The sequence below is a fragment of the Aedes aegypti genome, chromosome 2, assembly GCF_002204515.2.
Source record: "Aedes aegypti strain LVP_AGWG chromosome 2, AaegL5.0 Primary Assembly, whole genome shotgun sequence".
NCBI classification, from domain to species: Eukaryota; Metazoa; Arthropoda; class Insecta; order Diptera; family Culicidae; genus Aedes; species Aedes aegypti.
The window spans coordinates 111,023,400-111,048,396 of record NC_035108.1 but is presented as its reverse complement, the minus strand read 5'-3'; the positions used below and the strand labels follow the sequence as shown (position 1 = coordinate 111,048,396).

General features: G+C 40.4%; 1 protein-coding gene and 2 long non-coding RNA genes across 7 annotated transcripts in view; 2 read left to right on the top strand and 1 right to left on the bottom strand.

The window, feature by feature from the left end:
* The window catches only part of LOC110675915 (neurogenic differentiation factor 1-like), a 58,972-nt gene that overhangs the window by 5,732 nt on the left and 28,243 nt on the right, over positions 1 to 24,997 (bottom strand). The gene's annotated exons all lie outside the window — the stretch shown is intronic.
* On the top strand, positions 13,320 to 14,976 carry LOC110675917. Of its 3 annotated transcripts, none has more exons than XR_002499915.1 (3): positions 13,320 to 13,656; positions 13,722 to 13,858; positions 13,917 to 14,976. It is a non-coding gene; the product is annotated as an uncharacterized LOC110675917 (long non-coding RNA). The 3 variants fall into 3 exon arrangements; XR_002499916.1 differs by having other exon boundaries at positions 13,320 to 13,858; positions 13,917 to 14,091; positions 14,155 to 14,976; XR_002499917.1 differs by having other exon boundaries at positions 13,320 to 13,858; positions 13,917 to 14,262; positions 14,322 to 14,976.
* On the top strand, positions 22,229 to 23,932 carry LOC110675916. Of its 3 annotated transcripts, none has more exons than XR_002499912.1 (3): positions 22,229 to 22,612; positions 22,678 to 22,814; positions 22,873 to 23,932. It is a non-coding gene; the product is annotated as an uncharacterized LOC110675916 (long non-coding RNA). The 3 variants fall into 3 exon arrangements; XR_002499913.1 differs by having other exon boundaries at positions 22,229 to 22,814; positions 22,873 to 23,047; positions 23,111 to 23,932; XR_002499914.1 differs by having other exon boundaries at positions 22,229 to 22,814; positions 22,873 to 23,218; positions 23,278 to 23,932.

Below are 24,997 nucleotides of genomic sequence, written 5' to 3'. Positions count from 1 at the left end.
TGAGGAAATTAGTAATGTTTTTTCAGTGTGTTTTTTGAAAAATGTCATAATTTTAAGTACATATTTAGTATACAAAGTTCAAAGAATGTTTTTGGAAAAATACATACGAAGTAAGAATAACTCTTTGCCTTTGGAATGCGGCTTAAAGAATTTGAATTGGACGTGTAATCACAGAGATATGGACTGAACACTTTTGCATGTTTTTTAGGGGGTGAACCCAAACTTATGCACGGGAGTGTAGGTGTAAAATTTACAAATCAAATTGTTATTGGATTACGTTTTTCTAATGGATCCAAATAATAATTTAAATATTTTAAATTGGAATGCTCGTTCTATGAATAGTAAAGAGGACGAGCTGTTTAATTTTCTTACAGCTAATAACGTCCATATAGCAGTTATTACCGAAACTTATTTAAAACGTGGATCCAAACTAAAAAAAGATCCTGACTTTTTTGTTTATCGTAATGATCGACTTGATGGGACATGTGGGGGAGTTGCAATCATCATTCATAGGCGTATAAAACATCAACTGTTTTCGTCATTTGAAACTAAAGTTTTTGAAACTTTAGGTGTTTCTGTTGAAACACAGTTTGGTAAATATACTTTCATAGCTGCCTATTTACCTGTTCAATGCTCTGGACAGCAAGTTAATTTGCTCCAAACTGACTTGCGAAAATTGACTCGCAATAAGTCAAAATTTTTTTGTCATTGGTGACTTTAATGCCAAACATCGGTCATGGAATAATTCTCAAAGTAATTCCAATTTTATTTAATGAGTGCTCTTCAGGATATTTCTCAATTCAATACCATGATAGCCCTACATGTTTTTCCTCTTCTAGAAATCCATCTACGATTGACTTGGTCTTAACCGACTCTAGTCATCTTTGTAGCCAATTAGTTACTCATGCTGATTTTGATTCTGATCATGTCCCTGTTACATTTCAAATATCGCATGAAGCGATTCTCAATCCTATCAGCTCCACTTTCAATTATTTACGAGCCGACTGGAATACATATGAAACGTATGTTGACTCTAATCTTGATATTAACATTTCTTTAGAAACTAAACTTGATATTGACAATGCTCTTGAAACTTTAACAAATTCCATTGTTGAAGCCCGGAGCATTGCAATTCCAAAATGTGAAGTAAAATTTGAATCCGTGATTATAGACGATGATCTTAAACTCTTGATCCGTCTTAAAAACGTGAGGAGAAGGCAATTTCAACGCACTCGTGATCCTGCTATGAAAATTATATGGCAGGATTTGCAGAAAGAAATCAAAAAACGTTTTTCTCAATTAAGAAACAACAATTTTGAAAATAAAATTTCTCAATTGGACCCTGGCTCTAAGCCCTTTTGGAAATTATCTAAAATCTTGAAAAAACCTCAGAAGCCAATACCGGCATCGAAAGAGGAAAACAAATTATTACTAACTAATTGCGAAAAAGCTCAAAAACTTGCTATGCAGTTTGAAAGTGCGCACAATTTTAATTTAGGACTTACTAGTCCAATTGAAAATGAAGTTACTCAGGACTTCGAAAATATTCTCAATCAAGAGAACGTTTTCGAAAACGCCTGGGAGACTGATTTGGAAGAAGTGAGAACTATTATTAAGAAATTCAAAAATATGAAAGCTCCTGGCGATGATGGAATTTTCTACATCCTCATCAAGAAACTTCCAGAAAGTAGCTTATCATTTTTAGTTGATATATTCAACAAATGTTTTCAATTAGCATACTTTCCTGACAAATGGAAAAATGCTAAGGTTGTCCCAATTTTAAAACCAGACAAAAATCCTGCAGAAGCTTCTAGCTACCGTCCAATCAGTTTGCTTTCCTCCATCAGTAAACTTTTTGAAAAGGTCATTTTGAACAGAATGATGGTCCACATCAACGAAAATTCAATTTTTGCCAATGAACAGTTCGGATTCCGCCATGGACATTCGACCACTCATCAACTCTTACGTGTAACACATTTGATCCGTTCCAACAAATTTGAAGGCTATTCTACTGGTCTTGCTCTTCTAGACATAGAAAAAGCATTCGACAGTGTTTGGCATGAAGGTTTGATTGAAAAATTGAAAAACTTTAATTTTCCAACATACATTGTTAGAATAATTCAAAGTTATCTGTCAAATCGTACACTTCAGGTTAATTATCAGAACTCCAGATCTGAAAGACTTCCTGTAAGAGCTGGTGTTCCCCAAGGCAGCATTTTGGGACCAATATTATACAATATTTTCACATCTGACTTACCTGGGTTACCTCAGGGATGTCAAAAATCTTTGTTTGCGGATTTCACAGGCCTCTCCGCCAAAAGACGAAGCCTGCGTGTCATCTGTAGTCGATTGCAAAAAAGTTTGGATATTTTTTCTTCATACTTGCAAAAATGGAAGATTTCTCCTAATGCTTCCAAAACTCAACTAATATTATTCCCACTTAAACCAAAAGCTCTTTATTTGAAACCTTCAAGTAGACATGTAGTCACGATGAGAGGGGTTCCAATAAATTGGTCAGATGAAGTTAAGTATCTAGGGCTCATGCTAGATAAGAATTTAACTTTCAAAAATCACATTGAGGGCATTCAAGCCAAATGTTACAAATATGTAAAACGTCTCTATCCCCTTATTAATAGAAAATCAAAACTTTGTCTTAAGAACAAGCTTTTGATATTCAAACAAATTTTCAGGCCAGCCATGTTGTATGCTGTACCAATATGGACTAGCTGTTGTAATACCAGGAAGAAAGATCTGCAGAGAATTCAAAATAAAATTTTGAAAATGATTCTGAGACTTCCTCCCTGGTATAGTACCAATGAGTTACATAGAATATTCAATGTTGAAACATTGGAACAAATGTCAAATAAAATAATAAATAATTTCAGGCAAAAATCGTTACAATCTTCTATTGCCACGATTAATGCGTTATATGTTTAGGTTAAGTTAGGTTAAGTATATTCAAAGCGTTTTTTTTTCTCTCATAAGCAGGTGAAGTCAACTCACCTGTAAAAAATCTGAACTGCTACGGCAAATGAAATGTAATATGTTGTTAACAAAATGTTAATTAAATCTTAAATTTGTTTTACCAAATTAGGATGATAGTGTTGTCTAATAACACAGAACACCTAGATATAAGAAATGAATGTAATGTTTGGAATGATACTAAAAAAGAATAAAAAAAAAATAGTGTAAATGATGAAATTAATGCAAATATACTGGGAAAAACTGATAAATACCTTCTATCTTCTTCTATCTATCTATCTATCTATCTATCTATCTATCTATCTATCTATCTATCTATCTATCTATCTATCTATATAAATATAAATAAAAATGAAGTGGTGTTTGTATGTCATGATATGGCTTGAGAACGGCACAACCGGTTTGCACAATTCTTTCACTGTTGTCTTCTTTTTAAGGGTTCCGACGTGTTCATGTGAAGAAAAAGTTTAGGAATGTTTTCGGAAAATTCGGTTAAATGGAAGTGAATTAATATGTCATTTTGTATGGGATGTTTCATGCCATTTTTCAACAGCCTAGTTGATGGCAAGACGAAGTGTTCTATAAATAGTTGTCAATGCATTACAAACAACAAAGACTTGATGATCGTTTTTTTCTAAATTATTCTAAGTAATATCATAGTGCATCTTCAAAATACTTTTAAATATAGGAATGATATCTTTGAAAATGCACACACTTAATTTAGAATGCCAAATTTCGGCTAATTTTAACCGAGATCATGCGGATCGTGCGGAGCCGAGTTGTCGGCAAACTATTTTCCTGGGATCTCAGGAAATAAAAGCCGAGTATCAGTAAATTGTACTTCGTTGCTAAGCAGAGACGCGTCCACGTTGACAAATATTTTGTGCACAGTGAAGCAAGAAAAGTTTTAGCCCAATAGAATCTTAGACTAGAAATAGAAAGTTACTATATTTGAGGGGCCCAACCGCAAAGAAGTGTGACATTTTGGTTGGTTTTGAGTTGAGAATAAAAAAAAAAAAATCTACAGTTTCCAAGCTTGGAATTTTGTCGTGAAATTTTTATTTCTATGGGCCATACTGCAAAGGTTCCAATATGGGTCTCAAGCCGTGCGGTTGACGGTGTCGTCAGGCATTTAAGCGCATCGTGTCATGGGGTTTGGGTTCAATTCCCGCTCCAGCCGTTGAAACTTTTTCTTAGGAATGTTACTCGGCTGTGCCACTGGACCATGCTTGTCCGCTGTCTAGTATTAAGTTACAGTATGTGCAACTAAATGGCTGAAGCCGTTGTCCGTGCCTTTTTAAAAGGACATGTTTTGACGAAAGCACAGCTCACTTTTTAACCAAACATCAGTTCTCATAAAGTTCATTTAAGTTGCTTGAGAATAACTTGAGAATGTTGTTTTTAGGAAGTAGGGAAAGGTTCGATTTTAACTTGTTTTATAGATGTTGATAAGCACATGAGTTACTTTTTCGAGAATCAAGTTTTGTTGGTATCCGTTTTGAGCGATATAGTTTCATTGGAACTCAAAATCTACTAGAAGAATTCGAACTATTGGTTGCTTGGATAGAGTAAGTAATATGTGGAAACATCCCTGGAGAAAATCATGTAGGTAGTAATCAAGGCATTTCTATATAAAATTCTGATAGAATCACAGTAGGAATCACAAAAAATCCTTATACAATCTTTTGAAGAACCTCTGTAATGATTCCTGGAGCCCTATCGGAACTAGTTCTACAAATCCGGTAGTGGTTGAAACTTCTTATTGTTCGTCGTTTTTTAGGTCTTTTTAGTTATCCCAATTTGGCAAGATCGGAACCGGTTTTTGGTATGTGGAATCAGGTGGCCCATTTTTATATGGAAAAATAAGGTTGTTAAAATCTTAAGTTAAACCCACCTAATTTGTTTATTAGAAGCCCCAGAAGCTAATGTAAAAAAAATCAGCGAAATCCGTCAACTACTTAAAGAAAATAGACCAAATATATGGTGAAAACGGTTCCAATCACAGTTTCGACCATATGATGCGCTATAGTCGGTGAAATTATTGTTTAGTGACATGAAGAGACAGCAACAACCCGGAAATCTTTTTGCTTAAGTAACAAAAAAAAATTTCAAGTAGGGTGATGTGCTAGTATCCATCGTATTAAGCATTGATCAGTGAGAACTGCAATTTTCCCAGTATTGCAGTTAATGATGCTGATACAAACCGATGCCAAACAATTCTTTCTCAAAACGACTTTAGCATTGTACAATAACATTTTGATAAATCTTGATCTCTTTTTGGAAATAATGCAAAGAAAATGCATCTTACCGTATTCTCAATCCGTCGTATCGTTTTCAACTCCGTCGCAATCAGTATCCAGATTCGTCTCACAACTTACGGCTCAATGTGTGTATTGAGTGGTCAAAACACAACATATCAACGCTATAATAAAATGTTTTACTAGAATATATAGATCTACGGGCATCTCCCTCCATTCCTTCAGCATGACAGAATATACTAATTTCCTTTAAAATTAATTGTTCGTCATCGAAATTCAGCACGAACATATGAACACAATTCCTTTTGACCGTACAATTGTGGCATTTGCTCACAGTACAGCGAAAACAACACAATCAAAGGAATCGTATTTTTACGTCGAGCGTCGCGCACACATTGATGCACACAAGCTTTTTTTTTTCAGTACGACGGATTGAACTTGGTTTACATTCTGAATAATACGCGGCGGTTGAGGAAATTTCGTAAAATTTGGAGATTTATTGAAGTTTTACGGCGTGTGATTGGAAGCATTTTTTCCCAAATCGTGTTCGTCCATGCGATTTCGGTAAAAAAGTGCAAAGTGGATGATTGAACTGAAGTTATTTACCAAAATACAGTAGTTTTATTGCATTTTTGGTGTACAAGTGTATAAACCATAACAGCTTTCACAAAATTACACTTGGATAATGAATCTATGTTGCAGGTAAGTTTGAATACCCGCCGTAGTGGAACATTTAAAGTTTGATACGACGAATAGTAGCGCTTACGACGAAGAAGAACAAAACCCTAAGATTTTTGTAGTTTGGTAGTTATGGGCCATACTAATTCAGATACAACCTTTTTAAGTTGTACTAAAGAACTGTGAACATTTCGTTCATATCGGTTCATCAATAATTGATATTTAGCCAACTTTCCCAAGTCGACAGTTTTGTATGGAAAATCAAAAATATTGCAAATGTGTTTTCCAATATGTACTGTATTTCTGAATGAATTCAAAGATACGGATTGGAAGTTCTATATGAGAAGCACAGCATGCATCGATAAATGAAAAGGAATCGCGTCGACATAACTATTCTATTTTAAGCACTAAGGTTTGTTTCAGATAAACGAAGAAAATGTGCCAACAGCTGTGCCATATCATTTTCATATTTCGTTCATAACAGATTCAACGTCTCTGCGTCAGAAATAAACACATCATCGGTTCGATCGAGTTCGTTCTTTGTTTTGTAGAAAACCACCTTCAAACTCAAGGTTAAGTGATCCGTCATTAGTTTTGGTATACATGTAGAATCTACACTACATGCACATGTCCCTAATTAAAAATGATAAAATCACTTTACGCATTTATTTGCAAAAAATACTTTGCAAATCAATGTTAATCACTATTTCAATCAATGTCAAAATAAAATCAATGATTTTTTATTACATTGAAAGCTCCATGAGGTTATTCCATGACGCGATGTTTCCTCGAGTCGATGGTCTCTTAAATATCGACTCAAGGAGGGATATCTGTACTTCCAAATCGTGAAAGGAAACTAGGGGTCGTCCATTAATTAGGTAAGGGTTTAGGGGGGAGGGGGGTTTGAGATTTCTTACGCGCCATACAAATTATTTTTAATTTTCATACAAAAAATCTTACTATGGGGGGAGGGGGGGTCTTAAAACCGCCAAAATTGTCTTACGTAATTAATGGATCGCCCCCTAGCAAAAAAAAAAAACAAAAACAAAGCAACAAAGACAAAGCAAAGTAGGCCTTCATTGAAATTTAAACGCGTCATCGATGATTTTTGCTGCTTGATCTCACGATTTTGAAGTGTGTAATGGAAATCCGTTGGTTTCGCATTGACATATCTGAACAGCAAACTTGCTACATCTAAGCACATATAAAGTGATACTTTTTAGAATTAATATTAACGATGTGGACTGATGTTTTATTATTTTGAAATTGCGAGCTACAAAGTTCACATGGCTTTCAAAACAAATGATTACTAATAATTCCATTTTTTTCAAAGGATGTTATCAATATAGTAAATTCGGACAACTCCGTGGAGTTGTAGATGTTGTGTCAACGTTTCAAATGAAATGTTAAACTATATTGTTTATAGTTAACCTATCATCCTATTGTACGGTTGTCGTGAAAGTCTCCGCTCACGCAAACGATATGTTTACACGTTGTAAAGTGTTTGTTTATGCATCGCCATTGTAAATTTCTAAACAATCCATTCGTCCATTCCTGATGATGAGTGTTTACAACATCTTTCCGATGCGGTCGAGTCCTCATGCAACTGCTGCATTTCATATTCGGCGCTCTAACGTGCAGCCATAAACCTACCGCATGGAATCCTCTTTTTATGATACATAATCCGTTAGAGACAAAAAAATGCAACGCTCTAATATGCGTGATGATGGGTCATAAAAAATCATTATTTTTAACGACAACATCCGCAATCGGTGCTCGCCATCGAGGATGATGATGGTGACTGCCATGTTTTTGAAGAGGCCCGGCGGAAGAGGCAATTAGTAGATGCAGCTTTCACTCAAAATGTCACCCAAACGCTAAGTAGGCGCCCCACTCCCTTCAATGATGAATCGTTTGAGAAGGCATCGCTGACATTGCTCTAATAGGTAGATCGGCAGGCGTTCCCAAAATTGATCGTAACTGAGAGGTGCGAAGCAGTTACAACAAAATAAATGTGAATTTCAAGACTGTGACCCCACAGTTATGGAACAAATAGTGTGGATTCCAACCTATAAAATTCAATAAAACGACATAGAAAACGCTAAATTGTAATTTAAAAGCACGAATTGAATCGTTTCAAATTGGAACTTCGGTTAGTAAACTATTTTGAGTGTAATATTCACAAAGGATTACATAAACATTAAAAATTGTATTGGTTTCTGAAAACCATATTATGGATGAATTTTCATATTATGGATAAAATTGTGACATATTACGGATCAGTGCGCAAAATCAAGGATTTTCAACTTCATGGATCTGTATTGCATGATTTGGCGAAAGTTAACAATGTGTCGCATATTACTGCAAAAATTAGCAGTGTTAGAGCTGAAAACAAGGGTAACATGCCCTTTTTTGTGATACTGCATTGTAATAACTGTGACATGAACTGTTTTCGCTCCACACCAAGTTTTGCACCCATTTTTGTCAGCTAAAAATTAAATTTACAAATCTTGATGTTTTATTAGTTTTATCCTTAGTGCTATTGTCTGAAAATATCGAATCCAATGCTTGTAATGACATAAATTTACATTCCTTGGAAGTGATCCATAACCGTGGTAAACAATCATTTCCTGGTCCATATTATGGATCACTAGTTAGAAGTGCTAATATCACTTAAACCAGTGTTTTTTACTACTTTGGCGACCTGTAGCTAAAAATTGTGACGTGCTGGGACATTTCTGAGAACGGCATCAGATTCAGCGGCCCCAAACTACAAAGAGATACATCATTTGATTCTTGAGACACGCAAAAATGTAATTTTTGTTACGCTGTGTTACAAATGGTAGAAGACAAATAGTATCCCGACTACGGGTACATAAAAACACTATATCACATTAGATATGTTATTATGTTATTATGTTATTATGATATAAGGATTTTATCGAACATAGGTTGTTACAATTTTGATGCAGGATGTTGTTAAAATAACTAAAATTATAACAAAAATGTATATGAATTGTATCATAAATATAACAAAATGTGTTTTAAATCTATCAAAAACATATCAAACCTAGTTATAATTTTTGATGCAATGTATCAAAATTATAATACTGTGTTATCTACGGGTAACTCATTTAGTTACTAGTTTTTTTTTTATCTATTATGTAAAAAATGCTAATAAGACATGATACTCCGCGCAACAGCCAGAAAAATGTATGTTTTGCCAACAAGCAATTTAAAATTGGGATTGTCAATTTTAAATCACTTGCAATAGGGTCCTAAAGCCCTGTCCCAATTTTAGTATCAAGCGCTTAAGTTCAGGGCAAAAACACATGTTTACTCAATTTTTAAATGATTTTCATTTAAAGAAAGAAATATTCTATAATTTTTGAGATTTTGTCACGCCCCTTGGTTTAAACTCAAATTTTGGTATATTTTGTTTTCCGTGTCCCTTCCGAAATGTCAGATAGGAACAACCCCAGTGTTAAAACTATAAGCCTTTTTGTCGAAAAATTGAATGTCAAACATGATCACAAGTGTCAAGGTTCATATTTGGAACTATTTTTAAAATTTAATTTTAAAAAGGTTATAGCCGTTATTTGAGCTAGAAAAATTGCTGAAGTAGTTGCAAGAACATGCTCTTTCGTATTATTAAATAAAAACAAGAATTCATTAAACATTTTAGGACCCAATTAGCCCGAACCAAATATAACATATTATGTTATACTATTGTTTTAATATTTTCTATGGATAACAGTGTCTAACAAAATTATACCATAATATGATATGTATGTCATATTCTGATAAAATTTTATTATATTTTTGTTATATGCCTTTGGTGGGGGAACATGGGAAAAATATGTTTTACGTCAACGTTTATGTTTTGAGCTAGTTATCTGATGTATCCGTAACTGTGGGTGATCCATAACTGTGAGGGCATGGTATCTTCAATACGCTTGGTGCTGTTGTTGAACAGTAATTTTTTGACGTTAAATACGTCTTACGGCAGTATACTGGGTGTCAATTGAAAATCTAAAATGTTGCGACCGTCACGAAATTATGTAAGATTTTAAATACTAATAACTCAGCCATTTATCGGTAGATTTTCAATATTTCCCACCAATCGGTAGGAAATTTATACAACATTTTACTCAAATGGAGAAAACTTTTGATTTTTGACGATAGACTGTCGAAAATTGGGAAAATGTCGACCTCTTTCTTACGCAACCAAATTCGTTCCTATTGTCTACCACGATTCTTTTGGGTTGGCTAGTACACTAAAAAAGCAGACCAATTTCTGCTTCTTCGCGCATTCTTCTTTTGACGTTAACTACGTCTTACGGCAATATACTGGATGTCAATTGAAAATCTAAAATGTTGGGACCGTCACGAAATTATGTTAGAGTTTGAACTAAAGGAAGGCTGCAACTATGAAAATCGACTAAAATTCAAATGCAAAAGTCACTTGGCGTAGTTAACGTCATGCGGTCGTGTCTTGTACACAACCCCCTCTGATTTTTTTTTGCAATTTCTTACCGTAATAGGCTGTTTTTCATCACGCCAATCTGTCATGGCCTACTTTCCAGCACTAAAGTATGCAGTGCGGGAATAGTAGTTTACGGAACAAGTTGCAGAATGATGATTTTTACAGCACGAGTCGTAAATTTATCCTACGAGGCTTGCCGAGTAAGATAATTAGGGTAACGTATATAACTTGGACATGCATATAATTTGAACAGGCTGCTTGTTCTATGCTCATTAACAATGAGATGATGAGGAATTTATGTACGGAAAATCATGTATTGCATTATTAATACACTGTGCTACTTATTAATGATGGCCAATTTCATAACAATTACAAATTGGCTTCAAAAATATCAAAATTGTAAATTTTATCAACAGAACACCTGTGAAACCTACGAATGCAAGAGGATGTACCTTTCAAGAAAATACTTTAAACGCAATAATAGCGCTCAGAATAGGCAAAGTTTGAAGGCGGCAATATGATAAAATATGTCTAAAATTGAAGCTAAGTTCATCTAACATCTTAACATTAGTATATAAGGCATAAATCAGCTGGTGTCCAAAATAGATTACGGTTTTTGTTCAGTTGATATAATTTGGCCTTCTGATGAAACGCACTGGGATGTCGCATGCATGCATATTTGCAGGCGTATTTCGTGGATCTGATGATATTTTGTTGCATTAAATGAAATTATTGATTATCACTAATATACACATCCTATAAGCGAAAAAATGCATAAGTCACATGTAAACTCTTCAAACATTATGATATGATCGTCCTTTTAAGAAACCATTGAATAGATAGTGCGATAACGCAACTGTCCAAATTATATTCACATGAGGGTGTCCAAAATGTATATTTGATGTCCGAAATGTATAACAGACAGGCAATTAGAAAACGCTATTTTGGCACCTATTGCTACAATTTGTAAGCTTTTTCTCTCCAGAAACTGAAAAAACAATGATACATTAAGCATATAAGTATCATAACGTAATAAAATATTAGTATCTAAAGTAGTTAATCGATCGCCGTTTCCAGACAAATCCTTAGCCTGTCCAAAATACATAATTTACCCTACGACGAGTGCTGTAAAAATCGAGTTCTGCAACGAGTTACGTACAACATTTTTTGCAATTTCGTAAAAGGCCACTTAAGGGTATCAGGAATTATATCGGAATGCATTCATCATCACTTTACAATTTCTGAAAAACGCAACTCAAAACAGTTCCGTAATGAGAAAGCGTTGCGTAATCAATCATTACAGCACTGGTTTCAGTTGCGTAATGATCATTCCCGCACTGCATACTTCAGTGCAGGAAAGTAGGCCGTTTCATGACAGATTGACGTGATGAAAAACAGCCTATTACGATGAGAAATTGCAAAAAAGCCATTACGCAACTGAAACCAGTGCTGTAATGGTTCATTATGCAACGTTTTCTCATTACGTAACTGTTTTGAGTTGCATAATAAATCATTACACAACAATTTTTCAGAAATTGTATAATGATGGTGAATGTATTCCGATATAATTTCTGATACCCTCAAGTGGACTTCTAAGAAATTGCAAAAAATGTTGTACATAACTTGTTGTAGAACTCGATTTTTACAGCACTCGTCGTAATTATCCTCGTGCTGTAAGAATCATCATTCTGCAACTTGTTCCGTAAACTACTATAAGCTGATTGATTAACCAGTCAGTGATTACGGAGAGCTCGGGAAAGAGAATCACATCAAAATAGGAAGATATTGAAATAAGAAGGATATCGATATATGGAGAATGGAAATGTATACAAATTGAAGGAGAGTCGATTGTATAAATAAATTGTTACCCTGGTTGATCGGGGCATGGCAACTTTCTTCTTAAAATTGTGTAGAGTTACATAGATTAAGGTACCGTGGGGTAAGTGGATACAGAAAAATCAATAGTCAACTTCATTGTTATGTACAGCTTACGTGAATAATTTAATTCAAACTTTTTTGTGTGGATAACAAATGAGGGACTAATATATTTCAAATCGTCATTCATTTAGATTTTTCTGATTTTTGTGTATTGAGTATGAGGGACTTGAAAATTTGCGCCAAATGATCCACTTGTCCCACCATGGTGGGGTAAGTGGATCACCACTAAAAAAATCTACTCTCAAAATATATATGGTGTAACTAAATATACTTAGAATGATATTGCTCTCGTTCTTGTTATTAGTGCTAGTTATGGCATGTTTTGATGCTTTAAAAATTAATTAATTAATTAAGTGTCTTTATTTTATTATTAAAAATATTTATACATTACTTCACACTAATTCGAATAAAAAAAAAAAAAACATTGTAGCTAGAATTATTTGGAGAAAATTCTTCTATATAATTACATAAGTTATACTGAAGTATTGTAGGATTATTCCTAACGATGTTTTCGAAAAACACTGGTAGTTTAAAAATATTAGTTACATTTAATTTTGTATAACAAACTGAAATCTTATTCTATTTATGAATGTATTTCTATCATCTGTCTAGAACAATTTGTAGGGTCAAATAAGTTACGATAATATGTTTTTAGTTGGAAAATTTGTAGATTTTGCTCTTTTGCAACTCAGCTTTAATAAACCACGAAAAGTTTTGTTTGAATTTTGCAATATTTATTCTTTTATATTCTATTATACCAGAAAGATTCAAATAAATTTAAGGTGGATTAATTCAAATTTTCTATAGTCAATTAGACAAATTTAGGCTTGTAATGAGAAAAAAGTAAAAACAAAACAATATTTGCTAGTATTCAAATTTATTCAAGTTATCGTAAGCAGTCTATCAATAAATGATAATAATACTTGATCCACTTACCCCACCCCATTAAAAAGTTGGGGTAAGTGTACCATGTGTTACGTTAAAGAAATTATAAGCTATTTTTGTTATGTGTGCATACCTTAAAGTTCAAACGGTTACATAAAAACTCACTGGGAACCTGCATGCCGCTGGGCGTACTAGTTTGAAATCAAGCACAATACACGGAGTTTGCTTGTCAACATCAACCATCGCATCCGGTCTTCCTTTCACATCAACGCTGGACAGCGAAAACGAAAAGCGAACGAGTAGTGAAGTGACTGTCAAAGAGTCAGCACGCTGCTGACTAGAGCGAAATCGGCCTCCAGTGCAAAAACGGTCAATCGCAACCGGGAAAACCATCTGCTTGCACGGCATAGTGCAACGAATTCGCACAAGGTGAATCTAAAGCCTGAACATGACAATCATCACCACATGCTAAGGTGTAATCCCGCAATTATTAGACCATCGCCATACTGAGCCGGCGGCACACGATTTCCCCAATCCACGAAGAACACACGTGCACCATCCGGAACAAAGCGCCGAAGCAGCTCCAAACCAACAACCTAACCAACAATTCCCGACGCCGTCAGACTCCGAGGTGAGTAAAATGTCTTAGATGATCCGAAAAGCAGGAAGCTAACAGTGTCATTCTCCAGTTCGAAACAGAGAAAGGACTAGCTCCAACAAGCGACAGTGCCAGTCGGAACAGTCCGAATTAGAATCGCGTCTCGTGCATGCGGCACCCGACACAGGAAGGATTCCGGGTATCACGCAGTCCACCAGTTGCGCAAAATAGGACACCACCGCACTGTATTGCAACAAAAATCATCGGTGAGTAATGCCCGGCAACAATGAGAGATGCGAATTAACGAGATGCTTTTCTGTCAAATTCAGTCAGATCAAAAGGGCACGTAAATAATCCCCGAAGAAGGCCGACACTCTCCAGATTGGCATCCGGTTGCCCTCATAAGCTGTGTGGAATCGAAAAGCCTTCGTTACGAAGTGAGTAACTACTCCCACACACCTGGTGATACATGGAGACTAAAATGTGCACGCATCAGGGCTTTTCTTTTTTATTTCACAGCCTGTGATCTTTCGTAGCGGAGACATCTCGGACGGTGGGGAGTTTTGGTTGGTGTAGCATTGTACGTGACGGATCGGAGCAAGCGTTCACCACTGTGCGAAGTGCGACAGCAGCTTGGGTTCGATAGGGAAGGACCACTTCTTCCAGCTCAGAGGCCACCAGACAAGATAAGGAAGTACTCCGAGAAGCGGCGTCGAACGTAAGAGACCGGAGCAACGTTCACCGGCGTGTGAAGCGCGATAGAAGTTTGGATCGCTTTGGAAAGGACCATTTCTTCCGGCTCAGAGGCCGCCTGTCAGGATAGACAATCACTCCGAGGAGCGAGGCGCCACCGCCGCAATTTCGCTGGCGACCTCTTTTGAAGATTTGTCGGAGCAGCGTCACGCTCGTTTCTGGCCCACACCCAGAGACATGGATGCCTCAAGGAAGCAGCGAGAAAGCAGGGTGCACCCATGCAGGCGCGCGTGAGTACTAATATGACAAGAAGAAAAGAAGAGTGAAGAAGTATTAGCTTAGTAGATAGGGACTAGTAGGAGAGAATAAGTGATGTCCAAGTAGATGTAATAAAAGGTTTGCACACTAAATATTCTAGTTTGTGGCGTTTTCATGTTGCTAGCCGGTCCGATCGAAGCCCTTTTATCTCGGCTGAGATCGTTTCACAACATTGGCGCCCAACAAAACGAACCATTTTAGTTTGTGGTTTGTAGTTTTTAGAATTTGTGTTGAGTTTGTAGCACAATTCTGTCATATAGTAACACATTTGTAGAACCTACCATTTTATCAGTTTTTGTCAAGTTGGCTAGTTAAGACCATTTGGATCATGGATCCAGCAAGCCTGTCTGAAGAAGAGATTTGTTACGAATTGGCGTTGCGCCACGTCAACAATCTCGGAGCACTTCCTCGCAGGGCAAGAGCCGTTCGCTTGCGTGCTCTCATGCAGGAAGATGAGATTAGAGGCATGATTTACGACAGTTCCTCTCATGTCATGGATGCGGGGGACAATATCAGTCAATGTCAAACTCGTGTGCGCGAATTGATACCAGAAGTAGAAGCAGCTTTGAATCGTGGGGATCTTCCAGCCGTGCGTTTGGTACGATCGCGATTAATTCACTACCGGGATAGATTGGCCATTATCGATCCGCCGGAGGTTTTCGTCGACACGCACGCCACATTATCACTACTAGTGCAGTTCTCGTTAGAGGATGTGGACGATGCACTGGGAAGAACGAAGAAAAGTGTTAGACCAGTGAACAGTGAAAGTGTGAACAGAAGCAGCACCGGTGCAGTTCCAAAAAGGATCAACCAGACTTCTATGTCCGCTGAGGAAGATCTCCGAGGGTTCGACGCAGAGGGAAACCCTTCTTTTCGGTCAAGCTCGTCGAATCATGTGGACATCGAGCAAACTGGACAGCCGCAACGACAGTCTACATCTTCAGCGATGGAAGCGTTGGAGAATAGGTCGCAGCGAATGAACTCAACTCAACACGACAACGAAAGGGTAGCAGAATCCTTGGAACTGCTGGCTGCCAACCGTGGAAGAGGTCGGGGAGCGTCACGGCAACGGGTAGCAACAAACAACAGATTCACCATGGAGAAAGATTTCAGCCACCGTGAGCCAACTATTAGTAGCATACCACCCCCGCCTTACGAACCACCAAGAGCAGAAGCAGGTGAAGCGAACGCCAGAGAAGATTACTACCAACTCCGAGCCGATCTTCTACGACAGCTGAACCAGAGACCGCAAGAATACTTCCCAAGGCCGTTGCTGGAAGAAAGAAGAACACTGAAGGCAATCCACAACTGGCCGTTCAGGTATAAAGGCGAGAAGGACGGTTCTTCGTTGAATACCTTCCTGCAACGCGTAGAAATCTTCGCAGCATCCGAGGGAGTTCCTGAGGACGTATTGCTGAAGAACGTGAAGCACCTTCTAATGGATGACGCGCTCGACTGGTACAGCAACGTTTACGTGACCGGAGAGTTGGTATCCTGGGAGGATTTTAAGCGACTAATCAGGCACGAATTTCTTCCAGCAAGCTACGCCTACATCCTGAGAGCAGAGGCCTACCATCGTCTGCAGGGGGAGGATGAGCCGTTCAGCAAGTTCTACCAGGACATTACCACTCTGTTCCAATACGTCGACCCTCCGATGACCGATCCTGAGAAGCTGTTCATCATCAAGAAGAACATGAATTCCACCTACGCTCCCATCGCAGCATCGCACCACTCCACACGCTTGCTAGTAAAGGCGTGCAAGGAACTAGATGAACTTCGAAAGCTACAACAACACCAACGAAGAATCTCGTTGCCATACGGAGCACTAATCGAGCCAGCACTAGCCACACCGAATTCTTCATTGCGTTCGTCAAAGCTTCAGCAACCGCTTCAAAGATTTGGGAAGGTCCATGCATTGGAAACAGAGAAGCTGCAAAGTTATGGAGACAACGGGTTGCTGCCTTCATACATTCCGGAAGCTGAGCAGACCACGCAAGAGGAAGAGAAGATGGACCAGCGAATGGAAGCCATACTCCAACAAGTAAACGCGCTCAAGCTAAGGTTCGAGCGACGAGAAGCAGGAGGAAGACAGTCGTCCAACCAATTCCCACAACAATCAGTCGCCAATTCCAGCAACCAACAAGCCGCTGATGCATCCAATGCACGGGCACCTCCAGCTGTGATGATGTGCTGGAACTGTGATGAAGAAGGACATCGTTTTATGGACTGTACCAAACCACAAGCAGTGCTATTCTGCTATCGCTGTGGTCAAAAAGGATTCTCGCTGCGAAGTTGCCCGACATGTCGTCAACGCTCGGGAAACGCGCAAGCGGGGAACCAGTAACCGAGGGTATGGAATCCTCGCTCCACCATACCGATCCCTCAGTAATACCCGATTTAGTCCAAATCAGTTCACTGATCATCAATCCCGACAATGACAATCGTCCGCATGCAGTGGTGGAGGTACTAGGAAAGCAACTCACTGGTCTCCTCGACAGCGGTGCAAACTGCTCCATTTTAGGAGGTGGTAATGTGAAGATGGCACAAGATCTGGGCTTGCAGAAGATAGCGCTAGTTGGAGGCATAAGAACAGCAGATGGCACGGAGCATCGCATTCAGTCATACACTCGTTTACCTATAGCATACAACAACAGGAATGAAGTCGTGACGATGTTGCTACTCCCTACGCTGCCGACGTGTGTGATCTTCGGAATGAACTTCTGGAACGCATTCAGCATCAAACCGGTCTGCTGCACGATAAGCCTGGAGCATGACATGGAAGACAATCCTCAGCAAGTTCCAATGAAGTCGCTGTCCGAAGAAGAGAAGCGGAGATTGGAAGAAGCCATAAGCCAATTTCCAAAAGCAGAACCCGGAAAATTGGGAAGAACGGACCGATACGTCCATCGCATTGACGTCGGAGATGCGAAACCTCGGAAGCAACGGTACTATCCAATGTCGAAGTACGTGCTAGAAGAAGTGAATAAGGAGATCGACCGAATGCTGGAGCTCGACGTGATAGAGGAAGCGCTGTATTCACCATGGAACAATCCGCTGGTTGCAGTAAAAAAGAAGACTGGTCAGTACAGAGTCTGCCTAGATGCCCGCCACCTAAACTCAGTGATGGTGAACGAGGGGTATCCCATTCCACAGATATCCGCCATCATGAACAACCTCAGCGGGTGCAATTACATATCAGCGATCGATTTGAAGGATGCATTCTGGCAACTACCTTTGGAAGAGAAATCCCGTCCGGTGACAGCGTTTACGGTACCACAAAGAGGCCATTTCCAATTTAAAGTGGTACCATTCGGGTTATGCACAGCGAGTCAGGCTCTGGCGCGGCTGATGACCCATCTCTTTGCAGATCTGGAGCCTCATGTGTTCCACTACCTCGATGACATCATCATCTGTTCAAGATTGATCGAAGAACACATTGAGATGCTTGAAAAGGTGGCTAAGCGGCTGAGGGATGCCGGTCTGACCATATCCGCAGAAAAATCCAAGTTTTGCTTGGAGGAGATGAAGTATCTGGGCTATGTGTTGAATCAGAGCGGATGGAATGTAGATCAGGAGAAGATCGACTGCATCGTGCGCTTCCCAGCTCCTCAATGTCGGAAAGAGGTGCAGCGATTCCTAGGAATGTGCAATTGGTACCGCAGGTTCATAGCGGACTTCTCCAAAATAGCAGTGCCGCTGACGGAGCTGACTAAAACGAAAACGAAGTTCCGATGGACGAAGGATGCAGAAGATGCGTTCCTGAAACTAAAGTCAGCACTTGTATCAGCGCCTGTTCTAGCAATGCCGGATCACACCAAGCCGTTCGCTATTGCCTGCGATGCGAGCGACGTAGCCATTGGGGCGGTGTTGACGCAGGAAACAGACGGAGAAGAGCACCCAATTGCTTATTTCTCTCAGAAACTGTCGTCGTCGGAGCGGAAATACTCAGTAACCGAAAGAGAATGCCTAGCCGTGATAAGAGCAATAGAGAAATTTCGAGGGTACGTAGAAGGCACAAAATTCACCGTACACTGCGACCACTCAGCCTTGAGCTATTTGAGGTCGATGAAAAACCCTACAGCGCTCATGAGTCGGTGGATACTGAGACTAAACGCATTCGATTTCGATATAAAGTACCGGAAGGGCGAAATCAACATTGTTCCGGACGCGCTTTCCAGAATTGTTAGTACGCTTGTGTTTTCCGCAGATGCCGCCGTCGACCAGTGGTACCAGAAGCTAATGGAGAGAGTGCAGGAAGCCGCGGATAAATTTCCGGATTTCCGTGTGGTAAACCAAGAGCTTTACAAGAACTGCAGCAGCAAAAATGAAGAAGGAGCCTTGACACACAAGTGGAAGAAGGTCGTGCCGCTCAACCAGCGAGCTGGAGTGATTGCGAAGTTCCATGATTCAGCCTCAGGAGCTCACCTTGGTTTCCAAAAGACATGGCAGAAGCTGCAGAACCATTTCTATTGGCCGAAAATGATGGAAGACGTAGCACGGTACGTTAGGGCATGCGAAACTTGCAAAGCAAGCAAGGCGCCGAACAGAACAATGATGCCGAACATGGGCGGCCCTAAACCTGCTCGCGTGCCATGGGAGTTGGTTTCGGTTGATTTCGTAGGTCCATTCACCCGTTCTCGCGCCGGAAACACAGTAATGCTGGTCGTGGTAGACTGGGTGACAAAATACGTCGTCGTACATCCCATGCGTTCTGCAGATTCGGTAAAAATGGTTGACTTCCTAGAACAGCACGTCTTCTTGCGTTATTCTCGACCTCGCATCATCCTCTCGGACAATGGGAAGCAATTCCTATCAGCAGCATTCAAGGCTTTGATCTCCAAGCATAACATCATCCATATGAAGACTGCGTTCTACTGTCCGATGGTGAACAATGCGGAAAGGGTGAACAGAGTCCTGATCACTTGCATACGAGCCCTGTTAGACGAAGATCACCGTGGATGGGACGAAAACCTGCAAGCCATCGTAGCAGCCATCAACGGAGCTAAACACGAAGCTACCGGTGTCAGTCCGCACTTTGCAAACTTCGGTAGGGAGTTGATACTACACACTGACCTTTACACTCAGCAGGAGTTGAACACGCCCGATGATCCGAAAGTAGCGCAGGAAGTACGTCTCTCGACGATCCGTCGAATCCACGAATTTATCATCCAACACATCAAGAACAACCACGAAAAGACAAAGCAGCGGTATAATCTAAGAACAAGGGACATCGTATTCAAGGTCGGAGATCTCGTATGGCGAAGAACGTTCACGCAATCATCCAAGGTAGATCACATTAATCGCAAACTCGACTCCAAGTTCGTTCCAGCTACAGTGATTAAGATCTTGGGTAGTAACTTGTACATGCTGGAGGACGTTAGGGATGGCAAACGAGGACAGTACCATGCCAAAGATATAAAACCGGACTAGTGAAGCATTCATCAAGCTATGTAAGCAGCAAAAGCTGTCAACCACAGATTATCTACGGAGATTCATCAAAACACGCAAAGCGGTCAAGATTCCTGTGTGCAGAACGATTAGAGGACAACGCCCATGGGTAGCAGAAGGAACGCAGTGAAGAATAAACTCAACGCGCTCCGGTATCACGGAGGACCTAGATGGTGCTGCTCCACACAAGTTTCATCTCTCTGCACCAGAATCGAAGCCATCGTTCAGCGGCATTTTCCAGCCGAAGAATTCGAGACTGAGCTGAAATCAGCATTTTTTGTCAGGTGTGATGAGCAACAACATTCTATTAGACTACCTCTCCACCTTGACCAGCAGTCCAGCTATGAAAGCAAACACTTTGCAGACAACTACCTTCGCAGAGAAGGAAAGAACACACGCATTGCGGTCATAGAACAGAATTCCCCAGCGACTTAAGGAGATTATTCAGCGGTACACCAACACTTTCATCGCGCCAGAAAGTGTACCGCGTGCCGTTCGCGAAGCGTGAGAAATCGCACCTTGTATTTCTGGAAACGGAAAACAGGGATCTCTGCAGTGCACCAGCTGGCTTCTGGATAGGAGGAGTGGAGAGCCGGAGATCGACGATTGAGTTCGGTTCGACGCGGATTCGAAGCTTACGGCCACTATCAGGCGCAGCGGAATCGCACCTGGACTGTACTGGGAGAGGAGGAGTTCGTAGCGGAGTCTACGGTAGGCTCGGGAGATTGGGACCCCGAAAACGACCAAGTTAGTAGGGAGGCTCCAAATACCAAAAACAGCGACAACGCAGCAAAAGTACAAAGCCTACGGAAGGCCCGGGAGATTGGGACCCTGAAAGCTAGCTAGCAAGTAGGGAGGCCCCAAATACCAAGAAAGTAAGAGGAGAGACAACCACGACACAACGCCAGAGAAGTTCATAGCCCATAGAAGGCTCGGGGGATTGGAACCCTGAAAGTTAGAGGTTGGCCCCAAATACCAGAAACAGTGTCGGTGCAAGGGAAGTCGGAGAGCACAGCCGGCGAGGGAGATTGGGACTCCAAAAACTAGTAAGGTGGCTCCAAATGCCGGACAAGCTATGCAGACAGTGAGCAAGGAGCTGTTGACAACGAGCATACGCCTCTCCAAAACACGTTTTACGGCAGAGGCTAGAGGACCAAGATCACGAACTGAAACCTCGCCTTTCCTTGCATACCAGTGGACCAGCACACCAGTATCATCTGTCGGTCACGGTCTGAACCTCTAACACGACGGGCCATCAAGCAATCATCAGTGGAGCCCATTGCAGTCGACCACAAGTCGTCGGACCTGAAGAGCGCACACGTCGCCGATCAACCGATCGGGCACATCGCTGTCGGAGGAGTGAATCCAACCGAGTGGCATTGACTGATCTCCAGGCACAGGTCTTGAACGAAGTGGTAGTCGGTTGCATGGGGGTCACTACGAAATCTTCCTCTAAAGTAACGCGACCGGGGGGCGCGGTAAAGCCACCTATATGGGCTCGTAGTGATTTAGGTCGAGGAAATGCGTCCTTTTCTCAATCGTAACTGACAATATCCACTATTATCGTTCTTATATCAGCCAACATTAGATGTACATTTCGTTACATGTTTTGATCTCTAGTTTTATTGTAGCCCTTAAAACTAGCATAGATCGTTTTGAGTGTTTGCCACAGGAACGGCAAAGCACAGTAGATGGGACAAGAACTAGCGCAGAGACATTTGCTCATTAATGAGCGTTCAGATCACCTTTGGCAGGATTCGCTGCTGTTATGTTTGTTTTGTTTATGTTTGAGCTTTTGGATCTGGTGAGCAAGCTCGCTCACGGTAGTTAGTTTTGCTGCAGTTATCAAAATCTTAAGGTCTGCTTAAGTGATAACCTTCGGATCTGCTCCAGTCTCTCTGCGACTTCTTGTAGAAGTGAGTCTGAGAGTTTTTTGTGAGCTGCCTGTCCGCGCTCACAAAAAACTCTGCGCCTGTGGTAAGGTTGTGTTACGTTAAAGAAATTATAAGCTATTTTTGTTATGTGTGCATACCTTAAAGTTCAAACGGTTACATAAAAACTCACTGGGAACCTGCATGCCGCTGGGCGTACTAGTTTGAAATCAAGCACAATACACGGAGTTTGCTTGTCAACATCAACCATCGCATCCGGTCTTCCTTTCACATCAACGCTGGACAGCGAAAACGAAAAGCGAACGAGTAGTGAAGTGACTGTCAAAGAGTCAGCACGCTGCTGACTAGAGCGAAATCGGCCTCCAGTGCAAAAACGGTCAATCGCAACCGGGAAAACCATCTGCTTGCACGGCATAGTGCAACGAATTCGCACAAGGTGAATCTAAAGCCTGAACATGACAATCATCACCACATGCTAAGGTGTAATCCCGCAATTATTAGACCATCGCCATACTGAGCCGGCGGCACACGATTTCCCCAATCCACGAAGAACACACGTGCACCATCCGGAACAAAGCGCCGAAGCAGCTCCAAACCAACAACCTAACCAACAATTCCCGACGCCGTCAGACTCCGAGGTGAGTAAAATGTCTTAGATGATCCGAAAAGCAGGAAGCTAACAGTGTCATTCTCCAGTTCGAAACAGAGAAAGGACTAGCTCCAACAAGCGACAGTGCCAGTCGGAACAGTCCGAATTAGAATCGCGTCTCGTGCATGCGGCACCCGACACAGGAAGGATTCCGGGTATCACGCAGTCCACCAGTTGCGCAAAATAGGACACCACCGCACTGTATTGCAACAAAAATCATCGGTGAGTAATGCCCGGCAACAATGAGAGATGCGAATTAACGAGATGCTTTTCTGTCAAATTCAGTCAGATCAAAAGGGCACGTAAATAATCCCCGAAGAAGGCCGACACTCTCCAGATTGGCATCCGGTTGCCCTCATAAGCTGTGTGGAATCGAAAAGCCTTCGTTACGAAGTGAGTAACTACTCCCACACACCTGGTGATACATGGAGACTAAAATGTGCACGCATCAGGGCTTTTCTTTTTTATTTCACAGCCTGTGATCTTTCGTAGCGGAGACATCTCGGACGGTGGGGAGTTTTGGTTGGTGTAGCATTGTACGTGACGGATCGGAGCAAGCGTTCACCACTGTGCGAAGTGCGACAGCAGCTTGGGTTCGATAGGGAAGGACCACTTCTTCCAGCTCAGAGGCCACCAGACAAGATAAGGAAGTACTCCGAGAAGCGGCGTCGAACGTAAGAGACCGGAGCAACGTTCACCGGCGTGTGAAGCGCGATAGAAGTTTGGATCGCTTTGGAAAGGACCATTTCTTCCGGCTCAGAGGCCGCCTGTCAGGATAGACAATCACTCCGAGGAGCGAGGCGCCACCGCCGCAATTTCGCTGGCGACCTCTTTTGAAGATTTGTCGGAGCAGCGTCACGCTCGTTTCTGGCCCACACCCAGAGACATGGATGCCTCAAGGAAGCAGCGAGAAAGCAGGGTGCACCCATGCAGGCGCGCGTGAGTACTAATATGACAAGAAGAAAAGAAGAGTGAAGAAGTATTAGCTTAGTAGATAGGGACTAGTAGGAGAGAATAAGTGATGTCCAAGTAGATGTAATAAAAGGTTTGCACACTAAATATTCTAGTTTGTGGCGTTTTCATGTTGCTAGCCGGTCCGATCGAAGCCCTTTTATCTCGGCTGAGATCGTTTCACAACACATGTCCAATATATCTGTATTTATTTATGAAAATCACATATTTTTCATTGTGATTCATTCAATAAGAACTGAAATGTTCACCATGCGTTGAAAAACCTAGTAGAATTTGATTTAAGGCAGAGATACAATGGATTTTTCATTTACGGAAAACAATTTTGAAATTAATTGATTTTTGCAGACAACAAGTATGCTTGTGTTAGTGTACGTGTAGTACCAGTTTTTCATTAGTATCAGTGTGGACGTAAGAACATAACCCAAAACTAAGCAATGGTGCGAAAACATTCAACATATTCAAGTATTTATGCTCAATATGGACAAATGATCCACTTACCCCAATGATACACTTCCCCCACTGTACCTTATATGTTTTTCATATTAAATCAACATATAAAACAGGAGTCTTGGTCAATAGTAAAAAAATCTTTCAACATGGTGAATAAGTCTATTGAATAATAATTACAAAATCAACATGTACAATATATGGAATCTTTAAGTAAATCAAAACAAATTTCATAAATTTTTAAAATCAATAAAGTTCTCTAGATTCTAGCGTAAGGATCCTTATGAGATTGTTGTCCCCGGGTCTGTACATTTGAATATCGGACCCTGAAATTACCTTATTTCTGTACTTTAAAATTCAAATTTGTTCGCGATCTTGTGTTTTATTCATTTTTGAAAAAATAATTGTTTGATACCCTTGAAATGTTCCTATATTGGCCACGTCCTCAGGGTAGGGACGTTCCGATATTGCGAAGTATCGATATTTGATTCGATACGATTATCGAATCGAAATATCGATACCACCGATATATTGAATCAAAATATCGATATATCGCAATATCATTTGATAAATTTGAAAGGCGCAAAATTCTTGTATCGATTAGTTTACTGACGTTGAGTTTCCTACGGTTCGCAAACAATTCTTTGAACCCTCAATATTATCGGAATTTTGATCGATATGGACATGAATATCTTCTTTTACGATACATCATGTAACAATTGGAGCATGAACTGCTTCCAAATATTTTAAAAT